This window comes from Amphiura filiformis, chromosome 17, assembly GCF_039555335.1.
Source record: "Amphiura filiformis chromosome 17, Afil_fr2py, whole genome shotgun sequence".
NCBI classification, from domain to species: Eukaryota; Metazoa; Echinodermata; class Ophiuroidea; order Amphilepidida; family Amphiuridae; genus Amphiura; species Amphiura filiformis.
In genome coordinates this window covers 14049532-14058202 of record NC_092644.1, presented here as the reverse complement: position 1 = coordinate 14058202, position 8671 = coordinate 14049532, and positions in this window count along the sequence as shown.

Here is an 8671-nt window from a genome sequence, read left to right as displayed (position 1 = left end):
TGCGTGAGAGGCGAGATCGAAACCACCAGCCCGAACGGCCCTTACTGGAAAACCTACGTGGAACTTTCATTATATATCATAACATAGTGCGTAGACTACAAATTAATCTCAACAATAGCTTTTATATAAGTCACGCCGCACAGCGACAATATATACAAAGTCACAAGGTCTTGTGGTGTACGATATAAAAATCATAATGAGGGGATATTGCAGAACGCACTGGGTTGAAATACATAAAAAATTAATTGGGCAATGTTAAATGAAGGTTCATAAACATTACCCTAGGCCTAAATGCCGATGAGCGTTGTTCCAAAAACACACCATTAATGTCAAAACAGTGCAAAATTTACCCCTTATTCCCAAAACGACATGGGATGGCGAAAATCCGATCCTTTTCCCACGTGTTTATTAAAAGCGGATGCGTAGCTCATATATATCTGAATGGGTCCCCTGGGGCAAAAAAAAATAATACTTTTCAAACAAAATAGATTAGCATTTCTTTGCCATAAAATGTTAGCTTTACTGTCAGATATATCCCTTTTTTTGAGCCGAACAACTACGGCAAAGCAAAGAAAATTGGAATTTACTACCAGCGCACATGTCGCCAATACGTACCACTCCTTCGGTCATGTTGTGGTACGAAACTTTGTTGTGTATATCACCGTCCCGCACGCCGTGTACGTACTGTGTGTTATGAACGTCGTGTATGCGTTCGACGTAATAATAAAGCGCCGGATCCGGCGTTTTATTCAAAATCTCGGATTTTGACAAAACTACAGCACCAAGAGTCTTGATTTTTGCAGGGTATATTGGTTTAATAAAGTACAATTTAATCGTGTAAAAAAAAGAATTTTAAAAATTCAGTGAGGGCGTCTTCCTCAGCAAATGTTATAATATGGCTTTAAAACAATGCTGTGACCGTCACCACTTCTTAAAATTTTCCAAAAATTGGTCCTCAAACTCATAATACAAGAATGAACTGCAGAAATTCATACTTTAATAATATATCTTCATGTATAACCGGATATTTGGGATATGACCGTCCCGTGATCTTGCTATTTGATGACAAAAGCAGTCGGCGAATCTGTCTTACCAATGCCGAAATATTTCAAAGGATCCCCAGGTTGGTTTTTGCTCGCTGGCGCGTATTAGCCGTATGGCGGCGGGATGTTAGCGTCAAGGTGCAAGGATAAAAAATAATTCAAGTACCATTTTACATCTCTCCCACTCCAATAGCTATGCTAATGTAAAGTTACAATTTTTTTTTTTTTGAAACGGTTACATTTGAGCACATCACATGAAAGCTCCCATTGGGCGCCCATTCCTTTATTCCTTTATTTTTATTTAAAGGAAATCTGTACCATAAACTAATCAATGGCTAATATGGTTATATACCCCTAAATTAAACATACCAGACGCTCTATATGAATTTCGGAATATTCCTAACAAAGAAAAAGCACTTTTAATCCTTCGTTTCTGCGATTCATGGATAAGCCGCCATGATAGCTGCTTGCGAATCCTTTCTGCCACAAGCGGTAGTGTAACCTTTCACACAGACCCACGGCGAGCGTGTGTTGCTGTATGGCATCCGCGACCCCTACAGCGAATTTTGGTTTTTAGTGCTGTTTTTACTTTTCGTTCTCAAAAGACATTGTTGATCATAAATATTACTTAAAATACACTTTTTTATGTTCTTCTGTAGTTTTATGGGTAAAAATTGTCGCGTTTTCTTTTGCACGAGTGTTGAATCTGAACTTTGGTAGTATTCGCTTCGTGTCACCAAAGTTCACGAGGGACGAGGCTTGTGGCACGGATTTCGCTGGTTTCAAAATCGGGGTACCGTTACAGCGTAATAAAAAAATACATCGGGTATCAATATGGCAGCCACCATGGATCGCAAACTCACCGCTGATCGTCGTAAGGAATTAAGAATTTCTCCTTTATTTGGACGTATATAAGCTTGGGACTTTAACTGTTTGTCATTTTTATTATTATTGCAACTATATAGCCATTGATTAGTTTATGGTACAGATTCCCTTTAATGCAGGATTAATTTGATCTTGATCACGGAGCGTGACCTTGGCGGTAGTTCCTGCATTTATACCAGTGATTACTTTCACATACAGCAGCGTACACTCAACCTCACGATTGACTAAAGGCCACTGCAGACTCCAAGTATTCGACGTAGAATATTTGATGCCAGGTCATGCAACATGTCTTCGTTATTAATTTATTCCCATGTAACATAATGTTTAAGTTCTAAGTACTGTTTTATGACGTAAAATCGATAATATGTTACGTAGAACATCAAACCGGGGTAGAAATATATATCGGTTTTAATAATGGTCTATTTTACGTCATCAAACATTCGTTAGAACTTACACATTTAATACTGCAAATAGAATGGGAATATATTAAATAACGATATTACATCGAATATTCTATCTACATCCACTAAAAAGTCTGTAGGGTGCTTAACGATACATGAACTTTGGTAACATTAAACATAGCTTAACATGACGCCCAGCTAGTGTATGTGGCTAATAAATTGGTTCGGACTTTGACATAGTGATAGGCGTTGTCATGAATTTGACCCATTAGGATATACATACATGGATGCATGTAGTGTTTCGGATCTAATCAGTATTTACTAAGAAGTTACATTTTCAGGTAATTTGTTCTTTGTTCAAGTTTCTTTGTTCTTCCAATGGTGTTACATATTCAAGTGCGAATAGTTTTGCTTAAAACTCTCTCCACGCGGGTGTAGACTGCATGCAGACGATAAATTTGATTCTTTTTTCATTTAGAAATTCAGAATTAGACATTTCAGAATTGTAAATTTTCATGACCGTATTTGGAATCAGCATGAAAAATGCATTAAAATGAGTACAAACAAGCCAAGTATTGGTTCAGTGGTTCTTAAATAGCTCTTGATATTTTGAGAAAATATCTTAAAACTTGAACTTTTTATGTTGAACCCAGCAAACACAAAACGTTTTCGACATCATTCGCAAAAGGTTATAAAAGGTTGTCAGAAAACGTTTAAATGTCGGGTTATATAAAGGGTATATTAAGAGTAATAAACGTTTTCATAACCTTATAAAACATTTTTTGGTAATCTACTGCTCAGCAAACAAAAATGTTTTACAGAAAACGTTTAAATGTCGGGTTATATAAAGGGTATAAAAACGTTTTAATAACATTCCAAAAACATTCTTGAAAACTTGATACAAAACATTCTAAACAGAATGTTATTTTAGTTGAAAAAATATTTTGCGAAAAACGTTTGCCCAAAATATTTTCAATAACGTTTTAAAAACGTTTTCATGACCTTTATATAACCCGACATTTAAATGTTATTAAAAGGTTTTGAAAAAAACATTTTAAGAACATTTCTGTGTTTGCTCGGTTCAAACATTTTAACATAATGTTATTTAAGTATTGACACAATATTTGGCAAAAATGTTTGTAAAAATAGTTTACAATAACATTTTTTGACACCATTTAAAAATATTGTTGTAGTGTGTTTTCATACAAAACGTTTTAAAACGTTGCCATGACCTTTATATAACCCGACATTTTAATGTTATTAAAACGTTTTTACCTAAACCAAAAGCCAAAATATAACTTATTTAAAACGTTTTTAAAACGTTTTTGTGTTTGCTGGGAAGCCAATGGCCAGCACGCAGAGTAATAAACGGTCGTCGAAAGCCAAATTGCAGAAACAACAGAAACTAAACCTGTGGCCTAGGACCACGAACACAGCCGTGGTGTGAAACCGTAATGTCTTTTGACCTCAAAATCTCTGAACACATCATAGACATTAGATAATGTCAATGCATGTGGACACGTGGCATGACTCTGCTTTGTCAGTTGTGTCAGAAGAGCCATTTTGAAGCAATTTCGTTTCGGACCAGAAGTGACCCCATTAGTGCATTTGATTTCAGTTTACATGCACTACAATCGTGCAAAGTATGTTAAAGTTGTCATATTTGGCAGATGAATAGTACTTACTAGTGCCAATTAATCTAGGCTATGGATGCATTTTAGCAGTACCCTCAATCTAGTAGAAAAGGGTCATTAAACTTTGCACAGAGCGTCAAGTTCACACCATCCTGATCCACTGGTAATAACCTAAATATCTATGATTTACGGTTATAGAGTTATGGGCAAAAGAGTAACATTGTGACGTCATAGGTCCAATTTTGCCTCCGCTGGGGGCGAAAATCAAATTTGCTCTGATTTTGATAAAACTGGTGTCAAAGTATTTGTCTTGTTGCAAGAAATCAGAAAAAGGATAGTATACAAATATTTAATGCTCATGAGGGATCTGGTGGATTCTATTGGTCCCCAAAGTAAACTGGAGACCGTGGACCTACTATTTTCCCGAGACCGTCTGGTCCGAAATAGTAGGCTCACGGTCTCCAGTTAACCGAGATTCACCAATAGATTCCACCAGGTCCCGAATTTAGAGCAGTAAATATTTGTTTTATATCCTTCCTTAATATATTCTTTGTTCATTGATTGGTTACAATAGAAACGCACACATATTATAAACTAGGCCTAGTCACGGCTAGGCTCGGGCCTTGCTTTGTTTTGATGCACATGTGCGCAGCACGCACACGTACACAGTTGAATGACTAAAATAGCTCAAGCTTACCGTGAAAATGTTGTGTGCAATATCGCCGTGAAACGAGTAACACGTGCGAGTACATGTTCTCTGTTATTTCACCGTCATGCAGTATTTACTGGTCCTGATAGGCCTACTGAAATCAGATTATGCCATTAAACCGCCGTATTTTAGCTGCAGTCCTGTGCGTCTCCTTGTGTGCTTCGTAAGGCAACATGATTTTCTACACAATAATACCTCGATACCGGCACTGAAATCCTGCGTAGCCTACGTGGCGAGTTAATGCACCGACCACTAGGAACTGCGACGCAGCATCGAGGCTCAGAGGGAATAGTAGTACTATTCCCGGGGAATAGTCATTCCAATAGTACCCCGTTCCCTCATCAATCGGCATTTTGACTGCTTTGCAAAATAGTTAAAACTTTCTATCTTGGGTGCTTTCTTAACCAGGTAACACACAGCAATTTATCAAGGTCAAATTGATTCAATATAGAACTCAATGTGACTCAATAGTTATTTTCTATTTTGATGTGTTACTGTGGTAACGAGACATCCTACATATCACAAACTATTATTTTTCTGATTTATCATGGAAATGCCAATAATTTGGGACTATTTTCAACAAAAATTAGACCTATGACGTCACAATATTACATTTTTGCTTATTAAACTCCATAACCGTACATCGTAGATAGATCAAAATATACTTTTTCTGAATCCCTATGACTAGAGAAACACATTGTTTGTGTTTTTAACCAAGTCCAAGCAATTTTGAACTTGACCTTTGTGTAAAAGTTCAACGACCTTTTCCCACCACCAATAAGGGTGCTGTTGAAATGCCTCCATAGCCTATAATGATAAGCTCTATAAGTGCTCTATCTCTGCCAAATGCGGCAAATTTAACACGATTTTGCACGATTGTTACGGGAATTTTATTGGACTAATATAAAAATACCACATACACTGGGTGATAACAATTCCTGTGTTACCATACCATCACTGTGCTGTTTTTCAAGGTATTTGGTTTTATACTCCGTGACCATGATTGAGATAGAAAGAAGTACCTTGTTCTACGAACTTATTGACCGCCCCTCGTATATCTCAATCAAATGAAATTGGATTGCAGAGTATAGCAGTAGGCTGAGGGCTACCCTCTCCAAAATAGTCTCTGGACCCCCTAGTATGCCTTATATATTTGTATTGTTAATCGGGAAGTATAATTCGATTATAAAATATTTTTATCATGGTACTTTGGTATTAGTTATTAGTATTATAATCAATTTATTTGCTTTATTTTTTTTCAGGTTCCTATTTGTTGACACGCTATGGCTCATGAAGCACCTGCAGGTCCTCTGAAAGTCTTTCTCTGGGCATCTCCTCGCACTGTGTCGACTTCGTTTCTCAAATGCATGACTTACGTGCCTGATACCGTAGCCTGGCACGAACCATATGTGCAGATCGGTAAATTCTCTTATCAAGTCGAAGATCCGATATTCTCTAAAACTTACCGAGAATTTGCGGAAAAGCACGGAGGCGCGTCCGAAGTAGCAAAGATTGAAAGTGGATATGACGCAAGTGACAAAGATTTTGATTGGTTGAAAGAGCAATTAGAAGGTGATTTTCCTGGTAAGAAGATGGTTTTCGTAAAAGACTTTGCCTCAAGTATTCTTCCAGGGTCGCGACATGATAAGATCCTGATGGGGTTTCGGCACACATTCTTAATACGTAATCCTCGAAAAGTGTGAAATCTATAATAAAAGCCTTTATAAAAGCGCGCAGACCTGAAGTCTTGAAAAACCCTAACTTTACTCTGGACAAAATACGTCCGGTTCGGCATTTAAATGAATTGTGGAAGTACGTGAAAGCTGAAGGTTTAGAACCCTGACCTGTAATCGTTGATATTGACGAGCTAATGGAGAACCCCAAAGAAATGCTGGAAGCTTACTGTAAAGAAATAGGCATTCCTTCACAGAAGATCTACTGACTTGGCCAGCTGGTGATGACGTCATGACAGAGGTCTGGATGGTTCCCAAACAAACCATACTCACATTTCGTACGGTAAACGCCCATGAAGGAACCTTCACAAGCACAGGTTTTCATGCCGCAAAAGCGCCGACTCCGATTGGTGATAGTAACAGCGCTGATGAGGAACTAATGAAACAGATCCCGCCAGATGCATCGCAAATGTTAAAAGGGATGGTGGACAGAGAATTTCCTTATTATGAAGAACTATATGCCGAAAGGCTGACTCTAAAGAAATAAATAGGCAATAGCTTTGATACTGTCTGTGTTTTACTATGAACCCCTCATACCCAATATGAATATTGAACGGTATAGCGATGATACGGGATGAGAATACGGGAGTAAACAAAAGGCATTTTCCTAGAATTGCTTTAATTTCTATAACCTGCTATTATAATATACCCCCACTTTCGCGTTGTTTCTTAAAAATTATGAAAACTTGATGCCTCTGAAATTAACTTTGCATTATGTAAATTAATACCGTTCGTGAAGTTTATTTTGTGTCTGAATTCGTTTGGCCACGAAGTGGCACTAAGCTAAGGAATTTACACTTAAAAAAGAAGCCACTTCGGTGCTATGTGGCTTTAGGGGGTACGGTGGCGCAGCGGTATGGGCTCTACCTCGCAATCGGAGGGTTGCAAGTTCGAGCCCCGGTGCAGTGGTGCCATCGTGTTGTGCACTTGGGAAAGGAGTTTTATCTCACTTGCTTCTCTCTACCCAGGAGTGAAATGGGGGAGCTGAATATTGTCCAATGAGCGCCGCCTAAAGGTATGAACATGCCTTAAGCATTGTATGGCAGCTGACATATTCTAACGATAGCGGAATAAATGTAAAGCGTTTTGATACACACGAAAGGCGTTGTATAATTTCATGTGGGTCTATTGTGTAAACTCAAGTGTGTTCATTATTATCTTCTAAATTACTTTATTCATTACACCCAACGTTGCCGGAATTTATGCTTATAGGTCTGTCACGGACTGGATCAACGTACGTCACCGAATACAAAAATATTTTATTCGGTGGAAAAATCACCAGTCCGGAAGAAGATTCGGTGGGATTTTGGGTCCGATTCCCGTTCGTCTCTCTATGCGTTGTGGCCGCTAATAATCCTGCAGGCGTCTTATATCCGATCGTTCAACGTCCGACAAATGACCGGATTTGGGGGTCCGATTCCCGTTCGTTTCTCTATGCGTTGTGGCCGCTAATAATCCTGCAGGCGTCTTATATTCGATCGTTCAACGTCCGACAAATGACCGGATTTGGGGGTCAACGTCCGACAAATGTCCGGATTTGGGGGTCCGATTCCCGTTCGTCTCTCTATGCGTTTTGGCCGCTAATAATCCTGCAGGCGTTTTATATTCAATCGTTCAACGTCCGACAAATGACCGGCGAATCCGTGGCACCAACAGGGACGTCCATCATATCAGAAAAGTGGGTGTTTGAGAGGGTTTTTGACCCCTTAGAGGCAGTGACGTAGCAAGCACTTTTTGAGAGGGTGAACAAAGTGGGGAAAGACAACTTTTAAGGGGGAAAACTTTGACGAAAATTGTCAAATATTGGCTAATAAGTACAAAAGGGCTACAAATCTGATATATCAGGGCAACCAGCGTCCGGGGGCAATAGAGGTGAGAAACCTTTGGACAATGAAGGCCCAATTGAAGCCATTTGTCATTTTTTAGATCAATTTTAGCACTATTATTGGGTACTATTTTAGTTTGAAACAGCTGCAAATTGGTGAAACGAAAGCCTAATTGAAGCCATTGAAAAGTTTTCACCATTATTGTATAATATAATATAAACAATTGTTTTAAAAATAACACGTGGATGTCCATAGCATAAGCAAAAAGGAAGACTTGTCCATTTTTCAAAATGAAGGTCCAATTGAAGCCATTTGCATGGGGACTGTAGGGCCTATTTACATTATTAGGCCTAGGCCTAGGCCTATTGTGTAAAAATTTAGTTTTAAAAATGGAAAATTTGGAAAATTGTTTTTGGTGCATCATTTTTACACTATTATTG